The sequence below is a fragment of the Centroberyx gerrardi genome, chromosome 8 (genome assembly GCF_048128805.1).
Source record: "Centroberyx gerrardi isolate f3 chromosome 8, fCenGer3.hap1.cur.20231027, whole genome shotgun sequence".
In the NCBI taxonomy this organism is placed as follows: domain Eukaryota; kingdom Metazoa; phylum Chordata; class Actinopteri; order Beryciformes; family Berycidae; genus Centroberyx; species Centroberyx gerrardi.
The window spans coordinates 11,724,157-11,732,029 of record NC_136004.1 but is presented as its reverse complement, the minus strand read 5'-3'; positions in this window follow the sequence as shown (position 1 = coordinate 11,732,029).

The following is a 7,873-nucleotide window of genomic DNA, read 5'->3' as shown; positions in this document are numbered from 1 at the left end:
TTGAGTGTTCTACCAAGACGAAATAAGAAATCAGATTGAGGAATGTCCCCGTTCTTATTCCAGGACACTCAGAATCAGGTGCACACCTCCATCAGCCTCGTGGCTATCGCCAAATTTGGACATTTTCTAATGGGGCTGCGTTCAAATGGGACAAAGATTTGAACCCTCACGATGTTGACTCAGAGTAGAAAATATTTGTTATCTGGATTTGTGATTGCGACCTAACAAAGACTAAAAAGGGCTTCGCAGTTTGAGCCAGGATTGATACCAATCTGCAGCTCCAGTAGGTAGCCAGCTGTGATTGTGTGGAGGGGAGATGGACTGATGTGGAAAGTTACAGGTGAATCTGGATTGTCCTGTAAATCCTGTCCAGTGATGACCTGATTACTTTCATCAGCTGTTTTATATGCATGATAAATTTAAATAAAAAGATTCAGCTGTCCACTGGTGACTCTTTGTCAGTGTTTCAAAAGAGTTGGCTATATTCTGGTTCAAAATCGATGTAAGACTTAGAAATCACAAGATTATTTTCTCAGTCCTGAAGAAGCCATGATGTTAAATAATTGTCTCTTCCTTTACAGACACAGGATAGTATTCTGACTTTGCATATTGTCATTTATAATGCTATAGGGTAAAACGCTCCCCTCTTCCGTCTGTGAGAAGCACCCCACCCTTTAAGAGGCACATTCCACAGGAAGTTTACCCTTCCCCTCTTCCCTTCTTCCCTCACTCTTCCTGCCGTGACTGATCTGTGCTGATTAGTGTTGGCTGGGTGGGCTGATAAGAGATGCTAATGAGGAGAGGAGACCCTTACACATTTAGTGGCGTGAACCCTTTTCACGCTGTCCTAAAGACAGATGAAATGTTATGTGTGATAAGCCAAGACAATAACTGCTGTGTAATTATTATATTATCAATGTACAGATTCTACACTACCAGTCAAATGTTTTTCATTATCTTAAAGCCATTTTGATCTAAAGGCTTATGCTTAAATGCTTGAAATTTGTTTAGACAAATATAAATAGTGAAAATGATGCCTATGTATGAATTTCTTTCCAAAGCCTTTGCTTTTCCATCAAGGCAAAGGGTGGCTACTTCTAAAATATTTATATATAAAATAATCTAAATATAAGATAGTTTTGATTTTTTGATCACTGCATAATTCCATTTGTGTTATTTCATGGTTTTGATGTCTTTACTATTATTCTAAAATGTGAAAAATAGTAAAAATAAAGAAAAATGCGTATGTCCAAACTTTTGACTGTTAATATAAAAATCATGGCATTTGTTTCTGTGGTAATAAAGCAATTGTCATTTATTATCTGCTTAATCCACATGAACACCCAAAAGGGAGAACATCCAAAAGGCCAAGGCTTTGATCGTAAGTTAAAAAAATGACATATTGTTGCAGCACCTGCCGGGCCACAAGTTCCATCAGATAGTGTCCCGGGGATGTCTGCTGTTTGTCACCGAGGCCGTCAGCACCGTCCGCCCCTGCTCAGTACACCTGCCACTGCAATCAGCAGACTAATCCAAAAGCTGCTGCTGCATTGTCTGTGGCTGACAGAATAGCTCTCTGTCACCGTGGTCCTGTGACAAGCAGCACGTCCCGCTGCCACAAACATTACAGGGACATTTGATACTGAGCCACAGGGATGGTGAATGTCTTTTATACTCTCACACACACACACACTCAGTAGTACACATATGGATTGGAGACTCTAAGTTTCTCTTAAGTGTGATCAATGTTTCCTCTCAGCCAGTGGTGTCCAGTCCTCTGCCATGGAAGAGTCTGCAGGTTTTCCTTCCAACCAAACACTACAGCAGCTGATTTCACTGATCAGTTCCTCCTCTCTGGTTGAAGTTGTACCAATCACTGAAATCTCCTGGTGTTTGGCTGGAATGAAAACCTGCAGACTCTTCCATGGCACAGGAAGCTAAGAGGGAGCATCTCTACAGTGTCCAGATCTATGGTAGCAGACAGTATTGGTTATGGAGTGTGTGCAACCTGTTGCTATCTTTACTTATTGTCAGCCTGTTGTAGATCATCCTTAGAGGGTCCTAGAGGGCATTTTTCAGGAGTTATGTTAATGCTACTCAAAACATGCTGGGATATTAAATGGTTTTGATATAAAATATTTTTGTGCACTCATCCATGCAAAAGTTAGACTTTCATCTGAAACCATATCCATAATTATTAAGAGCTCATAATTGTGTGGTGGAGAACAGGTCAGTTCTTTCTCATTGCACAACATATGCTTGATGTCATATTTATACTCTATATTTTTTGCACCTTGTTGTCACTTTGCATCAGGGCCAAAATATACTTGCGAAGAAAATCGGTTGAAAATTGGTCACAAATCCGAAGTGTTCTAATTTATCATTTCTTTGGAATTAGCACTCGAACAGCGAGGGGAATGAGAGAGGAATGAGCTTGTGTTGGCTGGCGATGGTGGCGATGAGGCATTACGGGAAGCTTACGCATCATGGCCAATCGTAGAATGCAAAAAAGAAATCTGCATTCAATTTTCTGCTCTGTTGCTTTCCATGTTTTCTCTTCTCTAAAATGTGTTCAGCGCAACAAGGGTGGAAAAAGAGCGGAAAATCCACAGAGGAGGAAAGGTGGCAGAAATCTCAGTCAGAAGGATGCAAACACACAGGTAAGGGCATCCGCATCCACATGCTGGCTGTGATCCACGATGCTGGAGGATGTGGAGACGGACCCTACCATGAATAAATACTCCAGCCTCCCCTTCCCTTGCGTTATCGATAGGTAGTTGGGGCAAATGTGTGGGTGTGATGGAGGATAGAGGGTGTGAGGGTGCTCAAAAAACAAGTCTGTGATATGAGTCATGTCCTGGGACAGGCTACAGTATCAAGCAAGTGATCTTCTTATCCCTTTGAAATGTTCCCTTTGATACTCAGAACACACTTTACTGCACAGTGTCTGCGTGCTTCAGATAGCCAAATTTCTATCAAAATGTGCCTGGTCCACTTCCAGAGTGCAGAATCTTTCTATTTGCTCTGGAATGCCAGAGTGTGGACCGTACCTGTGGAAATCATTAGGCTTCTGACAAATGGCTGTGATAATTAAGGCTTGAACCTCTCCGCTGCTGAATCCCAAGAAAGTCAAGAGTGTTTGCTCAGGTATGTGCTGATTGGCTTCGCCTTACAGGGGGATGAGATCCAGATGTGCTACTGCAGAGGGAGAGGGCACTCCAGCTCTCCAGAGCGGGCACACTCTGTCTCCCCCTCACTCCAGAAGTCTAATAATCAGTTGCTCTATAATATTAGCGAGCGCCAAAACAAACCACAGGATAGGAAGGAATCTGACAGTCCACCTTCTAGTGATGGTGTGAGATTTGCTTTTTAAAAATAAACTACCATCAAGGACTGGTCCAGCTGCTTTGACTGGGAAAATATACAGTACATCTCTACTTGACTGCTTTGCTGCAGTCTATTTTCAGCAAGCTTGATGCAGTATCTAATCAAAACTTTGATGCTGGTTGGAGTGTCTGTGAAATGTCTTTGATTATCTGGGAATGGACACATGACTATTGTCTGCACCTTCATTCAGACACATTTTTCATGTGTAATGCAATGTTACAGTTATAAACAATGGTGAAAATATGTAAATCAGGGGTAATATATGTACGGTATGTATTGCCTGAGCCATTGGGTTTTAATTACGTCCCCATCCTACAGTAAATACATCATAACAATTAGCTGTGACACCCAGTTGTTACAGTTGGAAAGTTAGACAATAGACAATATATGACATTACCCGAACAACAAAAGTGAGATAATGAAAGGTCATTTCTTTCAGTGTAAAAAAGGTCATCTTGATGAGAGCTGCTACCTAATGCAGCATCTAGGAAACACAAAGGTCAGGCTATGTCACTGGTGGTTTCCTTTTTTAGTATGCAGGAGCTTAAATATCCATTTCAACCAAACTTTCCAATATTTGTTCACAAGGTATAATAGCATTGAATAATTTCTCTATCTTTTAATTAATTTCATCAGGGAGGTTTCTGGAGGCAATGAGGTGAACTTGAGGTAAAAGGCGTAAAATTAATCCTTATGTTTTTGTTTCAGTTATTTTTAAATTACAGTAATGGAATAAGGCAAAGCAAACACATGAATACTATTGCTGTGTCAGTATGATCTCTGGGTATCAAGAAAACATTATTGTGTGTTGAATCATTTAAGGAATCATACACAAGAAAAATCTGCTATTGGGGTACTTTGGATCTTTTTGATGTCAGAGGTTTATCAATATAATAACAAATAATAAAAATGTTCATATAAGAAAATAGAGAGTGTTTTTTCAAAGTGAAGGATCTGACTGTCTATGTCTGCTTCTTTGACCCTGCTTTTTCACACTGTCCAAATCCTGAAACCAATTGTTTTGGTTCTCAGGGGGACCACACAAAATGAGAACAAAGTATGTTTACCTCTTACTTTTGGGTCAACAGAGATCTAGCATATAGTAAACACAGTGGAAAGAATGCCACTAGAACTTTGTCATTTATCAGCAGAACACTAACAATGTCGCAGCTCAAATAGCTTAATGGCTCAATTATTTTATCAGCGCGAGTTACATCATGCTTGAAAGTGTGGATACACAGATTCCGAGGCATTAGCTGTGGTAGAATAAATGTCCTGCGCTCTTTATATAAATAATCCAGCATATACATCATCAAAGAGAGGAATGAGAGCGTTATCTTTGCCTAAAATGTCCATCAACAGCCATGTTTCTTTAACTGTTTCATAATGCAATAAGTATGTAAACCATTTAGTCTGGATTAGAACAGTAAAGCTTTACAAGTGCTTGCTGCCTGATCAATCACGAGTATTGCAATCACTATGGGCAGCAATAAGGAAACTGGGAATCAATGAGGAAAGTAGTTCCTGTGGAATTTAACCTGTCTGTCAATCTTGATAAATAATTTGTGTGAGATCAACAGATCCATTAAGAGCAATATAACTCATATGTCAAATATGGCACAACCTCTACACATGAGACCCCCTGCAGGTACACCTCCCTGGTCTAAAAAGGTATTGAAGCTGGGCAGTATTGCCCTTGGATCAAGCTTCAAAGGGTTCTGCAAAATAAGACACAAGCGCGGCTCATGAGGACAGTGGTTTAGTGATGAAACAGTGACCCCTGGAGGAGAAACTCACATTAGCATACAGATGTAGCCAATAGACATCAGATTCAATTGTAACTTACTCAGAAATTGTGAAAGGCTTTGTCTAATAAATAAAAGCAAAGTATTCCTGGAAAGTTAGAGTATTGGCAGACTTTTCTTCCTAACTTCTCACTATATCGTCCAAGACATGTTCTTTGGTTTCCCCTCCTAACTGGGAGACAAACAGAGTCAGCGGGCCAGAGTGCTAAACCAGGCGAGAAAATTAAGAAACCTATTATAGATGACATGAAGAGACCTGTAACAAACTGGGAAAAGAGACCTGAGTTTATAATGATTTAAACAAGAAGGTGATGGGAAAGTTTTCCATCTTGACGAAAGCCTCGATTCCTTCTGCCTTTATGTATTTCAGTGTTTATGCTGTGTTTTTGTGTGATAATGTCAATTGAGGTCAACAGTGATTTGCGACCTTGTGTGGAAATAAAGTTGTATATCGCATTCCAGTGAGGTTGCAGTTAAAATGTAATATCCCTAACTCATTTAGTCTGCAGTGATCACAGACAACAATATGAGTCAGTCTGAGTGAAGGAAAGAGAGAGAAGAATTTAACCTCTTCCTACCTTATAAAATCCATAATTATTAGGAAATTATATCAGACACAGCCTCCTGGTGTAGTAGGAAAGGAAAGGAAAGGTGGAAAGGAAAGGAAAGGAAAGGAAAGGAAAGGAAAGGAAAGGAAAGGAAAGGAAAGGAAAGGGAGGATAAAAGATAGTTTGTAGTCAGACACAGAGAATGCATTAACCTCATTTGATGAAGATGATCACCTCTTTTCACAGTGTCCCGAGAGAGAATTTGAATGAATTGAAAGGGCACTTCGTCAGCTGGTCTTAGGACAGAGGACAGGGTAGGAACAGAGAACACAGAGAAAAAACATTGGAAAAGATAGTAGATTGACTGATTTATTTATCTACTCTAGCCACCACCTTCAGAGGGTTCTAATCTATTCTAAAATAATATTTGGCTATAAAATATATAGTGAAAATGGCTGGTAAACATGAGTTCACCAGCCACTGTGGCCACTAGCTAAAAAGTTTTCCTGCCTGGCCATAGTAACATCTACTCACTGCAATCAGCAAAAAAAAAATTCAACAAAAATGTTTCTTCACAGGTTTCCCAATACTTTCAGGAGAATATGAAACAAATGCAAGCTTATAAAGCAAAACAAAGGTACATTGGGTATAACAATGTTGCTATATAAGTGAATACAGTATGTCAAAGGCAGATGATCCACACTAAAGAAAATACTCAAAAGAAACTTTGCTCCGGCATCTCATTGGCCACCCAGTCTCTCCTCTCTGTTTGACCACAACATTTCATCCACATCACAAATAATTTTGTCCCTTGCAATAGAATGAAGGAAAAACCCATCTTGCCAGCCTCCGCTCTCCCCTGCATGCATCTGCTGTCACGTCCTCGCAAGATGTGGGAAAGACATCTAGTTGTGAGGCGGATGATCATAAACCTTCCACCTCCATGCTGAGAAGAAAATTGGATTGAGGAAGGGGAATACAGCGGGAAGAACTCCATTGAAATTCGTCAGTGGGTAGCAAATCACTCCCTTACAGGAGCAGAGTGGTGAAAGCTGACATTGTCCCAAACTACCATATCATTTGGTAAGTCGGCCCTCGCCAACCCCCTCTCATTATCAGGAACGAGATTGCTGTAAAGTTCCTCCAAGGAGGCGAGAAGGCCCAATGATGGGTGTTTGGGAAAGTGCATCATTTTCTACACCCACGTTGGCCCGGCACATCTCTTGTGTCTCGATGACCAATGATGTTTGTGCAAAGTCTTCTGACTTTGGTTCAGTTGAATCCACATATACAAAATGTGCAGGGTTTCATTTGCCTCCAGCTCCATCACTCCATGCAAATATACAAATACAAAGTAGCTCAGAAAAACACGCTACTCACACAAGTACAGTAAAGTACACAGATTTTATATATTCTGGAAGTAGGTATTTACACAATGCAATACTGAAATACAAGACATAGTGTACACTGATCAGGTCTTACCTGTAAATAGTGGTACTTCAGCTCCTTCATTCTGTCACTGTTCCTGTCAAAAGGAACCCTGTAAATGTGCCTCAGTGTGATATGACTCCTCTGCACACTGTCGGAGTGGAGAGGCTCACAGAGGTGATGCTCTGGAAGATGCCATCATCTTGCACAGCAGCAATCTACAGCTCTCGAAGTCTCATGGCATTGTTTGCCATCACCATGACACATTTCTACCTCCTGCTCAAGTGTGAAAACTGCTCTTTTGTCACCAGCATGGAGTAGTGGTTCAATTCTGTAAATTAAAACAAAGAGAATTGATGAACAAAGTCATGTATTCTAAATTCTAAATTGTTATGGTTTGACCCATAGAGATAAAACAGGATAAAGCAGTTTTATCTCTGTGGTTTGACTGAGTTTGTGAATATGTTGTATATCTCATACTTATTCTTGAACGAGGAGCAGTTCACAAGAACAATGATACTACTACTACAACTACTAATATATAACTGTACTATAATACTATTTCTACTAATTATTATATATTATATTATATTATATTATATTATATTATATTATATTATATCAGCCTATACTATATTATATTTTTCTGAAATCTGAATCTGGAAAAAAACCTGTTCTTGATTTTGCTTGACATGATGGATTGAT